The sequence below is a fragment of the Poecilia reticulata genome, chromosome 5, assembly GCF_904066995.2.
Source record: "Poecilia reticulata chromosome 5, P_reticulata-male-v2, whole genome shotgun sequence".
In the NCBI taxonomy this organism is placed as follows: domain Eukaryota; kingdom Metazoa; phylum Chordata; class Actinopteri; order Cyprinodontiformes; family Poeciliidae; genus Poecilia; species Poecilia reticulata.
Genome location: NC_088834.1, coordinates 7595941 through 7618548, shown reverse-complemented (window position 1 = coordinate 7618548; position 22608 = coordinate 7595941). Strand labels below are relative to the sequence as shown.

General features: G+C 35.3%; 1 long non-coding RNA gene across 1 annotated transcript; it reads right to left on the bottom strand.

Moving 5' to 3' along the window:
- Positions 1 to 19815: 19815 nt before the first annotated feature.
- Positions 19816 to 21921, bottom strand: LOC145551562 (uncharacterized). The gene is made up of 2 exons (XR_014087429.1): positions 21799 to 21921; positions 19816 to 20558 (listed from the first exon to the last, which is right to left on the bottom strand). It is a non-coding gene; the product is annotated as an uncharacterized LOC145551562 (long non-coding RNA).
- Positions 21922 to 22608: the final 687 nt, after the last annotated feature.

Genomic DNA, 22608 nt, shown 5'->3' with positions numbered 1-22608 from the left:
GCACAGAACTGATTTCATGTTGTACCGGCAAACTGTATGCTCTTGTATTAATTAGTTGTTGGCATCATTTACTTTAGTAGTTCAAACTTCTATCTATCCTTTGGCAAACGTTTCTGTTGAAGAAGGCTGGTAAAATAGTAAAACCAGCAAGCATTCATCACAGTTCAGAGTTTGCATGCCATACATGCTGCAATCATTCACCCATGCACATGCACATTTTTCTTGTGCAATGAAGCATCTACACAAATATTAAATGGTGAATTCAACCTGGGAGTTAAACATCCGACATATGTTGCCTGTTTTACATGTTTTCCAAGCATACGGTAGTAACATTCGTCGTTTGTTTGCTGATCACTATTAATGTCAATTACTACATCCATAAAAGCATTGTAGGAATTGCAAAAAAAAAGGTTAGAGACACAGTAGAGAAAAAATATTTACTTTAACCCCAGGTGCAGAAAATGAATCCCTAATATTGCCTTTGCACAAACACTCCACAAAGCTGAAGCAAGAGGAAGGTAAACATGGCTTTTGTTTCTTTGAACTGGAATAAAGAAACTTAAACATATGCGGTGCAGTATATCGCCTTTCCTGGTAAAAGACTGAACTTAATCCCCTTTACTGACTTTACTAACAGTTTGTGAATTTTCTTACATTTTTGCAACAAAGGCAAAATGTTCGGCAAACTAGTCAACAAATCCAGCGGTAAATATGATTGAAAAGGAATAATTGTTTTACTATTAAAAGGACAGCTACACCCACTTGGTCCCTCACAAATGTATTCAGTTTTCATTTTGCAATATTTCATATTATGTCACATTTACACACAGTGACACTCCTCTTCCTGCTGACTGAAAATATATTACTGCAGTTCATTGCAGGATTAATATTCTCATACCAGCCTCCTGTAGTCCAGTCCTTAATGGCTGGAGGCACATCACTTTTTTGTGCCCCTCGTCGTTATTCCTCTTGCTGCAAAAACTTGGGCTTTAATATCAATTTCTCACTAGTTTCCCAGAACTTCATGGACCTGATGTGCGACTCATTTGAATTTTTTTTTTGTCTGCCTTTTTTGCTGTAATGTTGGCTGATGAGACAAAAATTCCTAATCATTACAGTCACGTTACGCTCTGGTGGCAGAGCAATGTTACCTTATGTCAATTTAATTCCACCCAAATGCAACTGTTCTGAAAGGGTCCTCGAGGTTTTTTAGACATCATAAGCAAACAAACGGCACCATGAACACACCAGACAGATCATGACGTTGCAGAGAAGTTAAAAGCAGGGTAAGGCTATTAAACAATATTCCATACTTTAGAGATCTCAGAGTACTGTTCAATCTATCATCTAAAAATGGAAAGACTATGGTATTGCAGCAAACCCACAAACTCATAGCTCTCCACCTAAACAGACAAATTGTACAAAGAGAGCAGTAGCCAGAATCCAACAAGAGGCAATGGTTACTCTGGGGGAGCTGCAGAGGCACACTGCTCCTCTGGGAGAATATGTCAGTAAGAGAACGTTGATTGTGCCTTTTGCAAATTTGGCCTTTATAGAAAAATGGCAAGAAGGAAAATTAAAAGAACAAACATGGAAAAGTACTTATGTGGGATTTACCTCAACATCAAGGGGAGCACAGCAAGCAAGGGAAAGAAGTTGCTTTGGCCAGATTAGGCCTCAACACTACTCTGCTCTCTAAATCCACCATTCCCACAGTGAAATGCACTGGTGGCTGCATCATGCGCTGTGGATGCAGGAAACGGAAAACTGTTCAGAGTGTATTGGAAGATGGATGGAGCTAAATCCAATCCAATCCTGGAAGATAACCAGTTGGAGACTGCAAAAGAGTGGAAAGAGAGGCGTATGTTGTTTATGGGATTTTCATGAATGGGAAATGGGAACTCACATTTTGTAGTGATATTATACTTTTACCCTTAGACAAGTGTTTTTGGAAAATTACTACATTTCTAAAACGTGTAACTAAAATCAAATTTCTACAACATATTAATTTACTACATACCAGTGGAAGTATTTGTTAAACTTATGAGGACATTTACAAACTGAAGCGACTAAACGGCAAACTGACAATATACCTCAAATTTTCTTTGTAGATTTACACAACCATTTAGACAGTAAATAATGAAACATTAGAATTAATGGACCACAGTGAATGAACTGTTTGGGTGAAAATTTTATGTTTGCCATATATTTGTAACATTTAATTAGATACATGTAAAGTTCAGTATTGGTGAAAACATTGTTTTTGCTTCTTTTATAAAAGAAGTTGAGTTTTTTTATGTTTTTATAGTCTTATGCAACCCATATTATTTGGGTCATCTTGTCTATATATTTGCCTTTATAGCTGTGACAATGGTGTCTCCATACAACACAGATCAACCACACAGTGCTGTGTAAAGCTAGGCAGTATGTTAATATGCGCCACGGAACCTGTCAGTATTTTAAAAGTCAACTTTTCTACTAACCCCTAATCGTTCTGAGGGGCGTTGGATGGGGAAAATGAGGGACTACATATAGGCTTAAATAAGCAGCAGCAGAAGCAAACAGCAAATTAGGATGAAAGGTCAACGCTTAAATAAACCATAAATTATGGGCTAAACATCAGGAGTCAGACGGAGGTTCAGGTGTTTTGAGCAACATTTAGTTTATTACAGACAGAACTCACCGTAGACAGCTGAGGCTTTTAAACATAATGTAGCTTCATGTAAATCAACTACGCTGGAAACGTTGTGCTAAAAAGTAAGTAAACATTCTTTCTCATATTTACTTTTTATTATTTATTTTCTTATTTTAAGGTTTGGCCTATCAAAAAAAAACAAAAAACAACTTGACCAACCCCAAAATGACTGTAGACAATCTCTTAAAAAAGGAAACTGCAACACGTTGCATTTATTGCCGTTTTGTCATCTAGTTCAGTGCTGACAGAGGTAAATGCCAGATTTCCAAATGCAGTTGAATCCGTCATGGAATGCTATGCAGGTTACATATGCATCCAGGCCCCCTCCTCGTGTGCTTGACTGGCAACTGACAGGGCGCATCCGTCAGGCATCGGGAAAAAGGCAGCACTGTAACATTTAGAGATGGTGTTTTATGATTAAACTTTGCTGGATAAAGTAGTGTGAGTCTCAAAGGATTAAAAGATCACATCTGAATGTTCAGCAATTTTAAAATTCATGGGTAGTAGATGTTTACAGACTAAAGTACCCTTTCTAAAATCTTCTACTTTTATATTAAATGGTAGCACACCTTGAAGTGCACACCAACATGATCAAAACCTGCCTCCATTGTTCAGTCAAGAAAGAGTTTTGCAGTTCGATTTGTGTGTGAGGATGTTAGCCCAAAAATATGAGTCATACTGAGAGGATTATCACCCATGAATATATAGTCATGTGGCAGAAACCTTTTTTTAATGTTTTAATGTTTTAGAACAGTGAAACATAAAGCTGCCGATTTAAAAAGGAAAAGTGACGAGATTAAGTGAAAGAAAATGTACGAATTTCAAGATGTTCTTGTCCTGGTGAACATAAACAGTGAGGGATAATATTTTCCAGAAAACTAACTAATTCATGTCCTTGTCAACAAATCCTACAAGTTACTGTTCCTGTTTTAATCCTCTTAACATTTTCCCCCAAAACACATAAAAATGGCTGTAAAGTACATAAGAGAAATAAATTAAATGCAGTTCCTCATCCTTTTTGGCACCTATTTATCCCGAGCAGTGAACTGTATTGCAACTCCAAGTACTTTGTAGTCATTGTTGTTGAAACACACAAAAATGTAACTTCTGGATCTTTTTGAGCTAAATAAGTAAAGTCTGAAATCAAATAAAGGCTATAGATGCAAGTACTACAAGTTTAATAGTTTACTGTCAATTTTGGAGAGAAATTTTGTGGGCATTTTCCAAAGTGACCATTTAGAGACTCCAAGTTGAGCTATATGAGAAAAGCACATCTCAATCCCCTGCATACATGTAAGCAAAGACCTTCCCAGGCATACAACATATATATTTTCTTATTTTAAAACCATATCTCAAGCCTGAACAAATTATAAACTTATAGAATAGAAATATTCATTGTCCAACAATGGAGACATTTCTGTGCAACAGCAGCAAAGTCACAGGCAATAAGAGCAAATAGACTCCCAAACATATAGAATATAAATTTACATTTAAAAACAAAATAAAAAATAATGCACAATATATTTTTTTAACTGCAAAAACAAAACCCTCCGCTTATCTTTTGAATGGCTCCTTTCAAGTGAAAGAGCCATTACAGCATCACCATCATGTCTGCTTGGTTCACTTTAGTCGCCTGCCTGCCTTTAGAGCTGCATCCGCTGTCACAGATCCAAATGTGTTGTGGGTAATTAAAAAGAAATAACATTTAATTATTTAACATTAGTTTTATAAGGTACTTTAAATAGCTTCACAATCATTACATCTTAAATGGAGTAACTTATCTGCAGTCAGCTGCCTTTCCAAAGTGACCGACCCAATACTGAATGACACCATAGTTTGACCATGAAATGTGAGATTTGAAGGATTTCCTAAATAAAAACATAAATGATGGGACAACTTCCTATAAAGTCGAAACCTGAAACATTGTTTATATGCAGAGCAGTCTATTCAACTTACTCTCTTGCTAACTCTTTATGTTAGCACAAACATCTCAAGACAGACTCAGATATATAGTTATCCTGGTCCCTGCATCAACTGATGTGCACTGCCTGGGTTTCATGAATGCGCTATGTGTGCCCACCAAAAATACATGTGCAGAGAAAATTCAACAATTTCCAAAGAGAACCATAACCAAAAGAAAAACAAGAAGTCTGGCTTTTTATTGCATAAAACATTGGTATAGTTAGCCATGGTAAACAGAATTTAAAATTACATTTGTACAAATGTCGGCAGTTCTGTCAACATGTGTAATAGCACTGTAGGAAGAACAAAGACAAGAAGAGTATACTTTATTACATGAATTAGATCATTTGATTTACTAGTTAAATACATATTTGTTTAGAAAAGGCATGTTATTTCTTATTTTTGGACATCCATCTTTTCAATTAGATTTTGTGTCTATGGTGGTAATGATGGGCATCAAGAAAAAAAATACATTTTCTGGCGCTGGGATTTTTTTCTCATTCTCTGTGGATGTGTACAATATAAGCTTGGCTTACTTTCCTGGCCCTGTTGCCACGGGCACTAATTTACTCAGACTCTTGGCTCAAAGAACATATGATAGGGGTCTCCAATACGCAAGCAAACATCCAACAAGAAGGACAACACAACTCCTAAAAGGGTCCATTATACTCCAGTAAAGTTTGAGAATGTGACGGTCTGTCAATAAAATTGTCCTCAGATGCTCCTTATTCCTGGGTCAGCCACAGTGCACTTCTTTGCCCAGAAGCAAAATGTTGAATTGAGAGGTCGAAATGCTGCTCAAGCTTCCCACTGCCAAGACTTGCATATCAAAAGTGTAAAAATATGCGTGCTTTTTACCTGTGGGTCCTCATAACTTCCATTACATAAACCTTTCTATAGATATTCTCTGCCAATTAACCCCTGCATTGGGCACGATTTCATTATCAAAAATCCCAGCTTTGCGCCTGTGCAGCTTGTGGCGTCACTCTCTCTACATTTCAGGTATAATTTGCATGCCTCAGTTGAGGCTAAACTGAAGCGGCTGAAGCGTTGCAGTTTGAAGGTCTCCCTGCTTTATCTGCCAACTCCTGGAAGGCAGGCATATTTGCCTTGCTTTTCATTTTCACAGGCATGGCAGTTGGATTGATAAAGGAAGAACAGCGCACTGTACAAACCTTGCTTTACAAAGGAGGACGTAGAAACATATTTGCATTCCTAGAATATGCAGATAAAGCCACACATGATTGATTCAGGTCTCATTATCACCCTCCCGTCAATGCACACTGCATCTGTTGCACGCACCCTTTATAAAACCCTGGGGCACATTTATTTTTTGGCCCACCTTATCAAGGTGGTCTGAAATGAACTATAAACGGTGGACTCTGTTGTGTAGTTTATAATCTTTTTGGAAACATGCTTTGTTATTGCCTTATCAGAGCTTAGCTCCATAATTTTTATGGTCGCTTCTAAACACGCCTTTCTCTGCCAATGCCCCACTGTTGCTCGCACTTCTGGTTTATTTAAAAGCTCTTAATCATGAAACAGTTTGATAAAACTTTGATCACTGTACATTATTCAGCTTGTCCCCAAGGTAAGAGGTTGGCACAAGATCATGACCTACTGTCTGTGTTTAACAGTTATTATTCTCCACAGTTTTTCAGGGGTCTTCTGTTCGTACAACTGCCTTTAAATATTTTAATTTGAAACAGTGGCCAAGAGTTTTTCTGACTTCCTTTTTGGGGAGATTATTTTAATTCTGTGGGATCGAAATGGGTGAAGTTCCTTCAATTATTCAAGACTCAGTTGTGTTGGAAACAGGACCAGGATGGAAACCCATACGTCCCTCTTTCCAGCAACATTCTGCAGTTTATTCTTGGCCGTTCCCAGGAAAAAAAAAAAGGAAAAAAAAAAAGGAATACATGTCCCCTCTGGCGAGTTTTGGGTTTGCCAGTGGTGTTAGTGCCTCAGCTCCCACACTTACATGTATACAGCACATATGCACCATGTCCTGTCACAGCCGTGACTCAAATATCAGAGCAGGGACCCAATAATAACGTCAGTCTCACACTATGCCATGTAGCTGGTTCACTCACCTTGGGATCTTGGATAATGTGAACTGAAATTGAAACTTATGTCATCACACCATCTGGTTAATTCAGAAAATAATTATCTGACCACTTGGGAGGACTCTTATAGCATTGTATTGTCGTTCCCAGATGGTTGGTTGATCCTTGAATGTGAAAAAATGATCCTGATATTTTTAGAACAGCAGCCCATCAAACACTTTCCACATTTTTCACCGGCAGGACATGGCATAGACATGATGCATTCAGCATTAGGGCACGATATCAGACAACAGCTAAAAGCTGAGTCCAGACTCCACACGAAGCAGTTTATTTGATGAAGAGTAGTTAGAAAATGTATGGGCAGTTTTTCATAAATGCATTTATGTAAACTTGTAGGGCCAAAATTAAAATGCCATCTTTTACAGTCTTATTTTAAAAATCCACTTTCACTTGTCCTACACACACTCTTGTCTTGCTATAATTTATTTCCTATGAACATTTGGGGCGCTGAGGGGGAGACCTTTGGTTCATACATACACTGTTATAACTTTCTGCGACTATCCCAGTGGGACCTCTGTGTAGAGGATAACATTTCATTTTATGTCTTGCAGTGAATCAAGTCATTTTCATGCCAACATTTCTCTGACTATTCAAACAAAATGAGTGTGTTTGCATTCGAGTCCCGGCTTCCTCATTTGTGCATCCCTGCTGAATTTTGTTCCCTGCCAGAGAACTCTTCAGAGGTAAACAACATGCTGAAAGTAGCAGGACCCTGGTTGCATTTCACCAGAGGTAAAGAATACGGCTTGAATTGTCAGCACCGGAAACAATATCTCATCTTTGCATCCTCTGTCTGTGTGATACTTATTTGGAATACAGCATCACCTGCATCCAATGTCTTACAGGTTTGTCAAACTGTTGTAATTGTTTTTTTGTTTGTTTTTTTTTTTAGATTTGGTGATACAGTATATGCAGGCAGCTTTTCAGCACTTTTACTTATAGCAGATAAGACTTGTGGAGGGGAAGTTATTTTCACTTTCACACTTTACCTCTCCTGCCTTTCCTCAGTTCTGCTTTACTTTTTCTGAGGGGAGAAATGTGCAGCAGTCCTCTCTGTATTACTTGACATGTCATATAAAGAATAATAAACCTAATTTCAATTGTACTGTGATAAATAAACAAGAGTGGCATTATTTACCTAATAAATTTGTCTAAAGGCAATACTTGTTAGCAAGACCTGCTCAGATGGACTGCAACCAATTCTCCATTATGATTTTCAGGTATGTATCAAAAATGAATGTGCTGCTTTGTCAAAAGAAAGAGGAACATTTTTCTCAGGAAGCTGTCTGTTTTTATAAAATGGACATTCACAGTAACCATTGTTGACGGCCTCTATTTTTATCATCTCATTTCTCTGACACAGACACTGCTTTTAAACTCTGTCATAGCAGCTGCTGGTTGCCTAACCAGAAAAGAAGGCTTGTCTCAAATAATGTGTTAGGATAATATTTATATTTGTATTGGAGGCAATATGTCTAAACCATCTGTCAGTGGTCAGATTTTAACAGTCTCTATTTCTCATGATGTAATTAAAGCTTCAGATATGTTATATTTCAAACCATGGGTCCTGGTATACAAAGTTACAGATATGATCCCAAGTAATATTTACTGATATCAAGCATTCTATTTAGTTGATTTTATTTCATCTGTGTGACTGCATTGGTTAATGACAGTAATGACTGGCTTTTGGTAACGCTGCAGATGCAAAGCTGACATCTGTCAATGATTTTTGCAGATTTGCGGTGACAGACATTTGTTTCTAATTGTGCTTTATGCCATTTTGGAAAGCTTTAAACTTAGATTTTCCCTGACAGTGCTGTAAAAATGTCCTCCCCCGTCCCACCAACACACAGATGTCTTCTGTTTGTGCTTTTGTGTCGAACTTATATTACGATGAGACCCATTAAATTCAGTAAATGCAAAAAAAAAAAAAAAGAAGTTGAATGATTTATTTATGAAGGGTAAAAAGCCACCAAGACACACCTGTCCCTCTATAAAAATGTAACTGCTCCCTGACTCTAAAACCTATTTGTGTCAAACTTCACTTCATTAAATGTGATAGTATTGCTGTGGAGGAACCGTTTTTAATCAGTAGAGGAGGGTTTTGCATTGAGAAGCAAGTACTGGCATTCTTCATTTGTACTAGGAGAAAAATATGGGGTATGAGCATTAATAATCAATTAAATATTTCTTTTTGTAATAACCAATTCAACCTGATTAAGATCAGGTCAGAAAAGTGGGAAAAGAAAAAAAAAATCACAAAATGTGACGATGCATCTTCCCTGGGTTGTTAAACTGGATGTTTTCTGTTGTGCTTTTATTATTTTGGCTTGAATGCCATTAGAGTTGTCCTTTATTGCCAACAGCTTTATACTTTAACAAGGTATATATGATAAAAGGTCCCTTTAAATACCAAGATTTAATTAATTATCTTTCTGACAGTCATACTATTTTTCCCTATGGCCTTCTCCTTATATTAGCAAAGTAGTTAAGAAATAATTGTGACGAAAAGTAATTGTTGATAATAGGTTTGTAAGAAAACTATCAGAGAAATATTCTTTGTTCTCAAAAGAATGTAGTTACTTATTACGTATTTGGCAATTTGGAAAGCTAGCTGCGCTGTCAGCTTTTTCTGTTTCCACTTTACTTTCACATCTTTCTGCTTATTTTTTAGGCTCCAAGAAATATCACTTTTAGTTTAAAGGTGAGGCAGATAATGGTGGGTTTAATGTAGCATAGGACTCACAGGAAGGTATGGAAACAGGTAATACAACATACTTACATGCAAGTCTTTGTTCAATGGAGTCAGCCATTTGTGTGTTGCCTAGTAACGCGTGTGTAGAGGCTTCCTTTGCTAGATTGTTGTGCATCTTGGAAGTTTCTGTCTCTGCAGTGCTGCAGGGTTTAGTGCTGTTAAAGAGCAAATGACTGACCTGACAGAGTTTTCCTATGTTTATTAACTTTCATTTGTGTTTTTTTTTTATTCTTGTGATATAAATCAATTGAAGATATTTCATATAAAACATCCGAGTGATTTAAAATGTTTTGATCCCCCTAGTAAAGTAATAAAATGAAAAATAATAGTCTTGAAGGCTGTAGAAAAATTGGAGAAAACTGTTTTCTTAACAGGAGGAAACCTCCAGCAATTTTTACTCTAATATTTGCCAAGGTAAGTTCAATATAAATCCACACCACACTATTCAGAATTTTATTTGTATTAAATCAAATATGAATCATGTTCCTCACACTTAACACTACCTTGTGTTGATCCACCCTGTATAATCTCATATTAAATGGGATTATAGTTTGTTTTTCTGACAAAATCTGAAAAAGTTTGAGTATGAAAAATGTTTGCAAGGCAATTTATTAAATAATTAAAGTTAATAGCATTAATAGCCAACTCAATATCTGCCTCTGAGACATCATTTCAATTCTTAAGACAAAAAACAAATTACATTTAGAATAGCTACTTTGCTATATATGGACTAAATCCTTAAAGTATTTAAATTCAGATATTGTGATTTGTTCAAGATCAAGAACTTTGAGCTGTTTTTCATGCCAGATGGTTTTAGATCGTGCTTTGGTTACCTTTAAAAAGATGACCTATTTCTTCTTTCAGTCTGCTTCAAATCCTTCATATTTCAAAGGCTTACATAAAAATAAACTAGTATTTGCCTTTTAGAAGAATGGCAAACAGACATCTGCGGTAAACACACAAAAAATGAATAAGCTGTAGATCTTCTTTGGCAACAAATATGAGCCAGCAAGAAAAAAGAAAAAAAATATTTTTACAGAATAAAGTCTAGATGTCAAGACCGAGTTTCTAAGGGAAACATGACAAGTCCAAACACATTTGATAATATTGAAAACGTTCTTTAAGCACTGTCCAATGCATTTCACGTGTGTCTATGTGCGTATGCATATATGTAATTTAACAAAGTGGTTTGACTTATAAATAAGCTTGTTGTATTAACGTGGTGTCTGCCATTTAACGCTTGCCATTTTGCTGCAGCAAGAGTATCGTTTCTATTTGTTTTTAAAAGTTTGATGTTGTCATTAAGATTTCTAATTGCGCTGGTAAGAAATGCACACTTTGAGGCTTCCGATTCCCTCGTGTTGCCATGGTTCATTATATTGTCTACCTTCCATTGAAGAGGATTTCTGTTTTGCTCACACTCACTTAATTCAGGACTGACTTTACTAGAGTTGGGCCACCTAACTGACACAGACCGTTTAGAAACCAAAAGTCTCGAGTATCACTGGTCCAAGTAGGTCTTCTCAGAGTATCTGCTTCCTAATACAGAATCTAGGAGAAAAATAGACACAACTCAGTCACTTTAATGGCTTTCTTCTGTGTTTTGCACAAAACACACATTTTGGTGTTTCTAAACTGATGACAGGAGAAAGTGTGTAAATGCATGTTTGTTTTGTGTCTGTTTTGGCCTTGTGGCAGATTGAAATACCCATCAACAGAAACTTGATTTTTGTGTTTTTACTTAAGAAAAAAAAAAGTTTCTTTTCAGAGTTTGAATACATAAAATAATACAAAAAACACTTTATGAAAAATATTTCAAACCCCTACCAAACAGAATATTGCAAATGAAGCAGTAACAGAAATGAATGCAACTTCACTTATGAGTGTACTGTTACTTTAAATTTTAGACCTGCTTTAGCAGAGTATAAAAAAAAATCAACAAATAAAACAATGGAACTGTGCTTCTGTTGTAATACTCCTGTTTTTTATCTGTTGTCATTTCTGTCTCATGTTTTGACAGCTCTCAAGGTTTCCGTCTTTCATTCTCTGTACAAATACTTGAAGGTTTCACCAATATAAGATCTTTTTCATTCTCATTATATGATGCAACACGTGTGAATCAAAATGTTGCCTTCTTTCCTTGAGAAGTCAATTTAAAAAAAAAACACATGACTTCAAGTGTTGAATCTAAAGAAAATGTATTGTTTATGGAAGCATGCTTTGCTTTGCTTTGAAATCTGCTTCTGCTAATTGACTCTGCCTGGTAATGTTAAGCAGAAAACATGTTGGCAATAAAGTATTTTTGTTCTTTTAGCTAAGGTGTTTTTCTTTTAAATCATTTTTAAAGAGACGATCACTCTTCTTTGCATTCAGCATTTTCATGCGCCTGATTGTACTTTATCCTTTTTCATTTGACATTTATTTTCACACACAATCCATTTGCATAACAGGATCTTAAAGTTTGCAACCAATCAAAATGACAAGCTGCATACTGTAGATTTAAAAAAGTTTAATTTATGGTGAACAAGCTGTGTTTTTGCTTATTTTATGGAAAGCGTTTTTGTGTTTCAACTGCTGACTGTCTGTCTGTTTATGTATTGCCTGAGTTCAGCTGAATGGATTCATGGAAGAATTCATAAACCACATTGCCAAAGGACACAAAAATGTCTGATATCAGGTCCAAAAAACAAATTCATTTTGGGCACTTCAGGGTAAGGTATGAAAGCAGCATTAGTTTCATCCCAGTCATTTACTAAATACACTTTTGACTTGTTTTTGTTTGTAAACGTTAACACAATATGTACACAGTGATCCTACCTAAGAAATGCACTGAAATGCTTGCATTGGAATAAAATATTACTAGCGGTGTTATTTGTCTCGTCTTTTTCAGAAACTGTCACAAACCACATCTGAATGGGGCTGCAGAAACACAAAGCTACAGATACCGAAGTGATTATGTTGCTGTCACGGTTTGAAGTGTTCTTGTATTTGCCAAAGTCTGTGGGATGTCTTTGTCACATGTTATAGTACAGTATTACCAATTTGGCATTTAGATAAATTTTAAATGAAGTTGTGCTACTTTCTGATAATTTGTACTCTGCCACAGACATCCAAGCTGAGAATTAAGACATCAGTTTGCAAAACAGTCCAGTCTATTTAAGCTTGGGACCTTTTGTTCTGTCTACAACACAAGTGGCAGAGGGGAATCCTGTTTCGAGTAAAAGCACAAATAGTATTTGCTTAGTAAAGGTCAAACTACTTCATAGTTTGACCAGTACAAAGTTAGCAATCCTGAATTCTGTTACCAGCTAAAGCTCTTTAAGAGGGACTAAATTATCTTCTGTCTTTTGGGTGAACTCTATTCTTTTAGGTGCCACTGATTTTATACTTTCTGTGCAATATGACAGTTTCTGGAAGCTACAGCTTTGCTGCTTCCTCTTCATGGGACACAGGTATCTCACCCCAGTGAAAAATGAAATGAGCAATTACCTTAAATAGACTTCAGAGTCCAATTGGTCCAAGACCAATGATTTACTAGGCAACTTATCATTGTAGTATAATGAGAGGCTAGAGACCTTAAACATTTACTGCTCAGACAGCGAGACATTTCTGTGCATACTCGACAAGTATTTAAACTGAATTACAGTAGCATGTTTAATCTGTTATCACTCTACAATAAAAGAGGAAGACTATATTTCTGCAAAAATTATGACAGCAGGAAAATTCACCTTATTTTTTTCATATTCTGGGTTTATTATATTATATTATAAATAAACGCTTTCTTCGTAAGAAAGCGTTTATGAGAATCTGAAAAAAATGGTCATTTGCATAGCGCATATAAAAATGTTCTGTATGTCGGCTGACACTGGCTGCTCAGATTCTAATATATTTTCCTCTTTTCATTTAAATATATGAAGTTTATACTGCAAATGTTATCAGTTTAAATTTTTTTTTGAACCTCAGTTTTTCTGTCATTCCTTTGTCAGAAACATGGCTAACGGAGAACTTGATGGAACATCATAAATCATTTAGATACAGCCCTTTAGTTATTTCTGATTCATATAAATGATTATCAAAAGTTTCCAATATTCTATTCCATGTTTGGAATTCTGCTTCTTTCCTATTCACATTTTGATTCCATTTTGAAGCATGCTAATTTTGGTGTGAGTAGCTAAGCTTCAGATTTGTTTTAAAAAAAATCTTTATAACAAACCTTTTTTTTTTCTCTTCCTGCAGGGTTATAGTTATTTTTTTCCCCTCAAGATCATTGATCTGATTTTAATTATGGAAATAAAACTAAACACTTCAGAAAGATGCAATCTTCAGTCCTGACAATAAAATTGCCTCATTTATTCAATGCATTCCTGTAGAAAAGCCTCACTAACTCCAGACTCTTTGGCCTGCTGGGAGTTTCATTTCTGTCCTGCCCTATCCATAAAAATCATGATTGCAAAAAACGTCATTTTGCACTTGCACTTATTGTAAGGGTGCCTGTCGACTAAACCTTATGCACACCATCACTCTTTTCCAGCTCCAGGAATTATGTTCAAGCTCTACAATCTTCTCCATCAGTTCCTCATTTTGCTCGATATAAACCCATCATGGACAGCTCTCCGCTTGATTACACACTAACCATACCTTACTCTACAATGGTGATCGCTCTATATTTGAAGTTGTCTTAGTATCTGTAGGAAAAAATAATCTGTAGAAGATAATGGACCAGTCAGAAAAAATATATATATAGTTCTACCTATTCCATGTAAGTGCTGTTCTAATTTTCACAGAAATATAAAACATGTTTTCCCCCATATTATGTGCAGCGATTACTCCATGAACTTGTGTTTGCAGAACAGTATAATATATTTTAAAACAATGTTGTAACAATTGTTGAGCATCTAATAAAATTACATGTTTATGCAAATATGGTGCTAAGTGCATCAAACATAACTCTCAATATACTCAGTTCTTACCAGATAAAAGATGGCAAATCACCTAATTTAAAGAAGTCGATTTTTAAATTTTTTTTTGTGATGTAAAGTTTTGGGCTGTGTTTTAAAGTAACAGTCTTTGGAGTCATTTGTTGTTTTTTTTTAATGGTGGCGAACAATTGAATTAGAGTAACATTGTTTATTTACTTATAAGGTGAAGAGGTTTGCAGTGTACAAACGTGTTCTGTAAACACTTCGGTATGATCACCTTATGTTGTAAATCCTTTAAGTGTAGTAATCTTCCAGTACATGTTGCCCTCTTACAAAGCTGACCAGACTGGGCTGTTTTAAACACTCTCACTAATTAATGTTTTCAATTGTGGAACTTTTTTTTTCCACATTGATGAGTGAAAACAATCCTGAATTCTAAATAAAAACAGCAAAAACAGAATTATATCATTCATTTGCTTATTATTTTCACAGAGTACGTGTATTGTTTTTTGTTACAGTTACACTGATGTTATTCTCTGAACTGATTTCAAACAGTGGTGCAGATGATGAGCCCAGAAAAAAAACAACCTGTGAACTTAAATGACTTCCCATTAGTCGACTTATTTATAGCTCTGGTGTTCACTTAACATTTTCAGCTTCACCACTGTCTTGATCCCAACTACTGGGGAAACTAAGAATCTAAAAACTTTGTGGATAATATTGTGAAAGATGACCTTAAAAAACTAGTTCTAAGTTCAGTTCATTAAGGTAAAACTTATTTCAAGTTCACCATTTTAAAGTGAGTTATTGATACTTTAAAAAATAAATAAGTTTAAACAAATGTGCGTGTCATGATATCATTTACCATCTAACACTCACCTTTTAAGTCTGGCTTTTGCTAACATTCTTTTTGTGTTTACATTTTTTTTCCTCTTTAACTTTGCTCATCTTAATTCAACCCAGACATCCTCCTGCAGACCTCCTGCCTGCAGCAGACTGCTGCAGTTATGACAAAACCAGAGTGCAAAGAATGTGATCATCGTTGATGGATAGGACTCCAGGCATTATTTTATAAAGCAAGTGGAACAGAATATAGGTACATTTTAAAATGTATTAAATTGTCAAAAAGTTCTATTTTTGTCAATCATTTTTGAGAGTGAAACTCAAATTCTAGAATTTAATACACGGGGTGAAATATTTCAAGCCCTTTTTTTCCTTATTTTGATGATTATGGTTACATATAATGAAAACCCAAAACTGAATACCTTAGAAATTTAGAATATAAAAAGGAAAGTTAAATATTTGAAATTTATGATGCCTAATCAGCTAATAAACACAAAACACCATAGCAATGTTACCTTGGCCTCTAAATAGACTCACACTCGGGGTCAATAGGCTACAGTGTCATGTTTTTAGTTCCTTAGGACCTGAATGTAGAACTGAGGACCACAGGCTTGGTAAAAGCCAGCCCCTAACACTACGCTTTGCTTTGCAAAGGGGGTCTAGACCTCTTGGCTATTCAAAAACAGTTGCTTAAGTTCTAAATTTAAACGCTAATATTTGACCATGATGTATGTAATGCATCAGTTCTATGCTAGGAAACTCACTGGAAATCGCCTGCATTGTAAACACTCCACTGCGAAGAGAGAAGTGCCAAGCTATTAATTCAATATTTGGAAGTGTGACTAACACGGACTGAATGGCTTTCATCATTTTCACTGCTGCCGTTGCTAAATCTACAGGCAGACTACAATTCTAAAACAGCTTAGAAAACCAATGTCACTGTTCACAGCTCCTCCTTCTCTTCGCTGATTGACCCGGTAGAAATTCTACCAGGGGCCCACTTTAAACTGATGAGTACTCGGGCTGTTTGATGGCATTGCTTGTCAGTTATTGAACAATTAATATGAAGGTCAGTTTTTATCTTAAAGAACTAGGGGTTTGAATGAAGTCAAAGTTGTATTGCATTTGCAAAAGTAATTTCTTCATGCCTGTATTTTTCTCCAAGAGAAGAAATGTAGACAAAGCACAAGTTGTTGCTGCTGAACCAAATTTTAACATTTCATGTAGCTTGAATAAGCACATAGGGCTTGTATCCTCCAAATTTAAAATATTAAAACAAAAATAATTAAAGCAACAATGACATTAAAAAGAAGGTAGATAACAGGGAAAAAGGAAATTTTATTTTTCTTCCAAGAGTTTAAAGGGACATAATTTAGATCCAGTCCTGGATTCTGACCTGACAAAAAGGGAATTTAACCTTCATCATCTTCCTTATTAAATATAAGGGAGATATATTTTATATTTTCATAAAATGTTGTCAAAACATATTGTTTTTCTTCTTTAAAATGCATGCTAGGGTCATGTTGTATTTGAATAGGAGATATTTCCCAAAGATTGTGAATATTGACAAGTAATTTTATGTTTTATGTAACAACTATGGTGCAGTAAAATTTAAACAAAAACTGTAAAATATTAAATGTAACTGGCAATTCAGCAATTGCCATAATTCAACAAAATGTGGTACTACAACTATATTAAGTAAATGAAATTTATATAATGCATTATATTCCTAGTCATGTTTTTGTGACGAATTACAGCCTAAAATTTACACAACAGGTTTTTTATTGTATTTTCCAAGAGAACTTAGAAAATCAAGTGAAACTTAGATGCCTACCAGCATTTTTTTTTTTTTACAATCAAATGATTTAAAGCAGTGTTTTTCAACCACTGTGCAGCGGCACACTAGTGTACCGTGAGTGATCGTCAGGTGTGCGGTGGAAATGATCCAATTTCACCTACCGTATTTTTCGGATTAAAAACCCCTACGTTTTTTCCTAAGCTTTAGGAAAAAAGCTTAGGAAAAAAGCCGCACCTAGGCTTGTAGCCCGGTGCGGCTTTTCTGTGGATTTTTCTTCAACCACCCGGGGGCTCTTTAGCAGAAAGTGAATCATTGGAAGTCAAAATTGGAAATCAAAGAAGAACGCGCTAATTTTCATTTAGAACAAGCACATGTTAGCAGCAGGCACGACGGAGAAATGTTTTCAAACTCATATGATGCAGCTTCTAAGTTGAGGAGTATCGATCTGGCAGTAGAGGAGGGAAATAAAGCCGCTGCACGTAAACTCGGCGTGAACAAAACCGGATTTGGAGACGAAGAACTGGTCCTTAATATATCCAGCAGTTATTAGGACGCAGCCTTTGCTGGGTCCTTATGAGAAACCGAGAGCGGCAGAGATACCAGCGGCCTGTAGTCCGGTGCGGCTGACATATGTAAGTTTCCGGGGGGGTTTCAAAAAATTTTAAGGTGCGGTTTATAGTATGGTGCGCTCATAGTCTGGAAAATATGGTAATTGGTCTTAAAAGATTTTTTGGAAACTAATTAATTATCTGCAAGTAATGCTATCTTTGAGTGTCTTTGCTATAGTAGTGACTAGAGGCGTAATCATGCAATTTTATTATCACTAGATGGCGGTAAGTACAGAGCATTTTACATTAAAACAAGAGAATTAGAACATTCATGCATCACACGACAGTGTTGTGGTACTGTTCAGGTGTATTTTTGAAGTGGACATGTTAAGTGCAATTTGAAATAAGACATGTAAAATATGATAAGAATACATTTTTGTGTTTATTTGATTCCTATTCACGACACTTTAATAAGAATGACTATATATGTAATATAGGAGGCTACAGAGTATCTTTGTTTTCATTTTTGGTTGGTGGTGTGCCTTGTGATTTTTTCAATTAAAACAATGTACCTTCGCTCAAAAAAGGTTGAAAAACACTAATTTAAAGTTTCATGGCATAATGTGAGCTTTTTTCAAATTACTGTACTCTAAAGGCTTTAGCAGTCAAAGCACATTCAAATCCTTTTGATAAGTGGGATGGCTGCAAGAACCAGTGAGCTAGTTCCCATGGGCACTGTGAAGCACCTTTGAGCTCTAATGATGTAAACTAGTGGAACAGAGTACAGTAGGCAGTGGCGTAAGGGCTTAATTGTTCTTTCAACGAGATGGCACGTAAAGCCCTTCTCCGTCTCCAGAACTTAATGAGAAACCAATGCGCTGCAGTTAACTCACCTCTTTCTGTGTTGTTGTGATGATAATTGGAAATCAGTTGAGTGTGCACTGGTTTGGAGCATTTCAAGTCAAATTAACGTCAACACATGCATTGTTTGCAGCAATACTGGTTTAATATGGAGGACCAAAACTGACATAATAAATAAATTACGGAAAAATTCTGCCAGAAATTCCGTAAAAAAAAACAGAGAACGTACTGGCAGAAAATTACCAGGACATTTCCCTGTTTTTTTTTTAAGGAACATTTTGAAATAAAATACTGTTAAATTACAGGAAACTTCTGCTGGAAATTCTGTAAAAAAAAAAAAAAAAATATATATATATATATATATATATATATATATATATATATATATATATATATATATATATATATATATATATCCTGGCAGAAAGTTACCAGGACATTTTCTGTATTTTTTCTTTTCCAGAATTTCCATCAAAAATATTTTCCATAATTTAACAATTTTTTATGTCAAATTTACCAATAGTTTGTTAACCCAAAACTGAAATTCTCTGTCACAGTAAAAAAAAAAAAAAAAAAAAGATTCCGTAAAAAAACAGGAAAATGTCCTGGTAATTTTCTGCCAGGACATTTTCTGTTTTTTTATGGAATTTCCAGCAGAATTTTTTCCGTAATTTAACAGATTTTTTCCCATAATTTAACAGTTTTTATGTTAAATTTTAAACACAGGAAACTGTTAAAGTATGGGAAAAAAAACTTAAACTACGGAAAAATTCTGCCAGAAATTCTGTAAAAAGACAGAAAATGTACTGGCAGAAAATTACCAGGACATTTTCCTGTTTTTTTACAGAAAAATTTGAACTAAAATACAGTTAAATTACAGGAAAATTCTGAGGGAAATTCTGTAACAAAAAAACTGAAAATATCCTGGCAAAAAGTTACCAGGACATTTTATGTTTGTGTTTTTTCTTCCAGAATTTCCATCAAAATACTTTACATAATTTAACAGTTTATGTCAAATTTACCAATTTGACATAAACCCAAAACTGAAATTCTGTCTTTTTACTCTGTCTTGATATATTCACAAACTTTTTTTAAAAACCTTGGACATTTCCAAATACTTTTGTCTTCCAAACCATTGAAGTCTGTATTCTATACCATATATTAATTATAGTGTAAAATATATTAAAGTTAATGTATTTAATATATTCTTAACATAACTTTGAAACAAAACTAAATTATAAGTCCGCAGGAAATGTAATTGTAGAGCACAAAACACTTAGTTTTAAAGTATAATGAAACCATTCTACAAACAATTTGCAGACTTTTATTTTGCAATTTAAGACCATAAATTGACATCATCTAGTCTTTATAACTGATCTTTGCTATTATACGTTAAGAGCTAAACATATTCTTGATCTTGCTAATGTTTATTTTCTGTACATCACAACTAATTTATTGCATTTAACTATACAAATTTTCAACTTATAAATTAAATGTAAAGCAGTCTTGACTCTACTCTTTGAAGTCAAATAAACAATTTTGTTAATTACTATAAGATGGAACATACAAAAAATTGCTTTGCATCATGAAAATCATAGTTGTAAACAGGACCAACATACTTCAAAATAAATGCCGAAAGTCGACCACTATTTTTATGACATAGAGGTATAAATATTCAGTTAAAAATCAAATACATAAACACAGCCTAATGCCAACTGGATTCACTGGATTCATGAGTGTATGCTCTCATCACCTCTAGTCGCTGTGAACATAAAACAAAACAGTCCATTTTATGTTTATGTTCTGCAAAAAAAAGGTTAATCCAACTCTTAGGTTCAGTTACCAAGAGCTTGAAATGTTCTGTGACCAGTTCTTGTGTTTCGCAAAGGTTCTTGGTGCACCAGGTTTGATGAGATGACCAATCACGTTTAAACTTCAAAAGGCTCAAATTTTTCATGGATTCCCAGTCATTCAGTTCATTAAGGAACTTGAGCCACCTGGGTGGAATGCAAAGCTGCTTCTTCACCTTCGTCTGCGTCGTGTCAGTCGACCTTGTTCAGGGTTTGAGCCCAGAAAAACAAAAAAACAAAAAAGAATGGATACTCAAGTTTAACACAGAAACGTACTTTTTACAAAACGCTTCTAAATTACATTACAGCAGCACATCACCTTGCTCATCAGCATCTCACCAATTGCTAATAGCTCTTTCACAAACAACAACATTGAGTAATTTTGATTAATTCTGACAGATAAAAAAATTTACACTAGAAGTGTATCAATTGCAGATTTCTGGCCAATCTTTAAAAATCTGACTTGCCAATTCTGATTTTGGCCGATGCTGATTGTCTTGTCTGAATATTGTTAAATGCAGCAAAACGTCAGTGGGTTGGCAACAGTAGGGTGACAATTTATAACTGCAAACATGGAGACAAGACCTGGTGGGCTGGTCTATCAGTCAAACGTCTCTAACAGGAGAGGAAAGCGGTTGATTTTTAGATCTTTGCTGAGGTAGATAAGATCAGTGGATGAAATTACTTTCAAATGTATTGGCGGATCACCAATCTTCAAAATTAAGGATTTGGGGAAGATTTATTGGTGCACCCGTAGCATACACAAGTACACAAATATTTTCTTGAGAAAATAAAAACACACATTTTTACATATTTGTTAAAAGAAAGTCACCATGTCATGATTTTATGTTATGTGTAATTTGTGAAAAATAAACTCCTCCTCTCCCCCTGAGCTACTATTTCCATCTGAAGAAATCCATCACTCCCAACCAAAAACAACCAATCAGAGACAGGAGGAGAGTCTTGGCGCTGTCAATCAACCTCTTCATGCTGTCAATCAACTTAACATTACAGGAAAACCGTTTATCCACTGTCATCTGTGTCCATGCTAACTAGCCTTAACATTCATGACAGGTTCCGTTAGCTGCAGCGTAGCCAAACACAAGAGATCGGGGAGAAGTGGGATGAGCAGCACCACAAGAGTTTGTGATTGACACGCTAACACCTGCCTCCTGGTTCTGACTGTTTGAATCCAGTTAGCACTGGCTAACAGAAGAGCTTCATTGTTTTCCACAGATTATCTCTCATGCAATATCACGACACAGTGACAGTTTCAACAAATACGTAAAAAAAACTATCATAAGTTACATAGTGCTGCATTAGACATTGTTAGAAAGACACAACAAAACATTATGCTATGTTATTGTAGAAAACACCACATATTTCTTAATTTAAACTAAAGATTTAACAGGTTGAGTAAAACAAAAACAAATGTACACACCCATTATAAAGATGCCTAGTTGCTTTCCAGGAAAAGTTCAGGAGTGTCTGGATGCAGCTGTTGAAGAGAGAAAACAAAATAACTATATAAGGAGAAAGAAATATAAACACCAAAACATGCAAGTCTCCCAATGATTAAATTAATCATTTGAGGTTTTTTTTTTACAATTAAATGAAATCATTTGTTCTGACAACAAATTTAGAACAGTACTATTTATATAGTTTTTAAGCTAAGCTACAATAACCAATAATGAGTTTGCAAGCAGGCATTTCAGTAAAAACTCCCAATTGGAAGGATATATATATATATATATATATATATATATATATATATATATATATATCTTTTTTTTTTTTTTTTTTTGCTAACATCACTTTTATTTACTCTCAGTGATGTTTATTTCTATTTCAGAAACAGGAAATTTAACTATCTGTATGTACAATCCACTGATTTACAATTTATATGAGGCAAGAGCTTCTGACCCACTGTAACAATTTATCAACCTAACTTAATCTCAAAATACCTGATTAGAGCACCAAACATGCAACAAATTTAATGCTGACTGAAACACGAGCCATCCTCACCCATGTCTTATGGTTGTCCCCTGGTCTAAGTTTCCCTCCACCCCCACATTAAGTTCGTTCGTCTGTCCCCTGGGCTAATGGCTGCTCCCTTCTTTGCAAAAGAAATACCACACGTGCGCACTTGCCTTATACCGTACTCTGCCAATTCGCCTGTGAACTGTTCTTTCACTGACCCCAAAAATCGGCCAATATCCATGACGGATACACCCGCAAGAAGAAATGATCC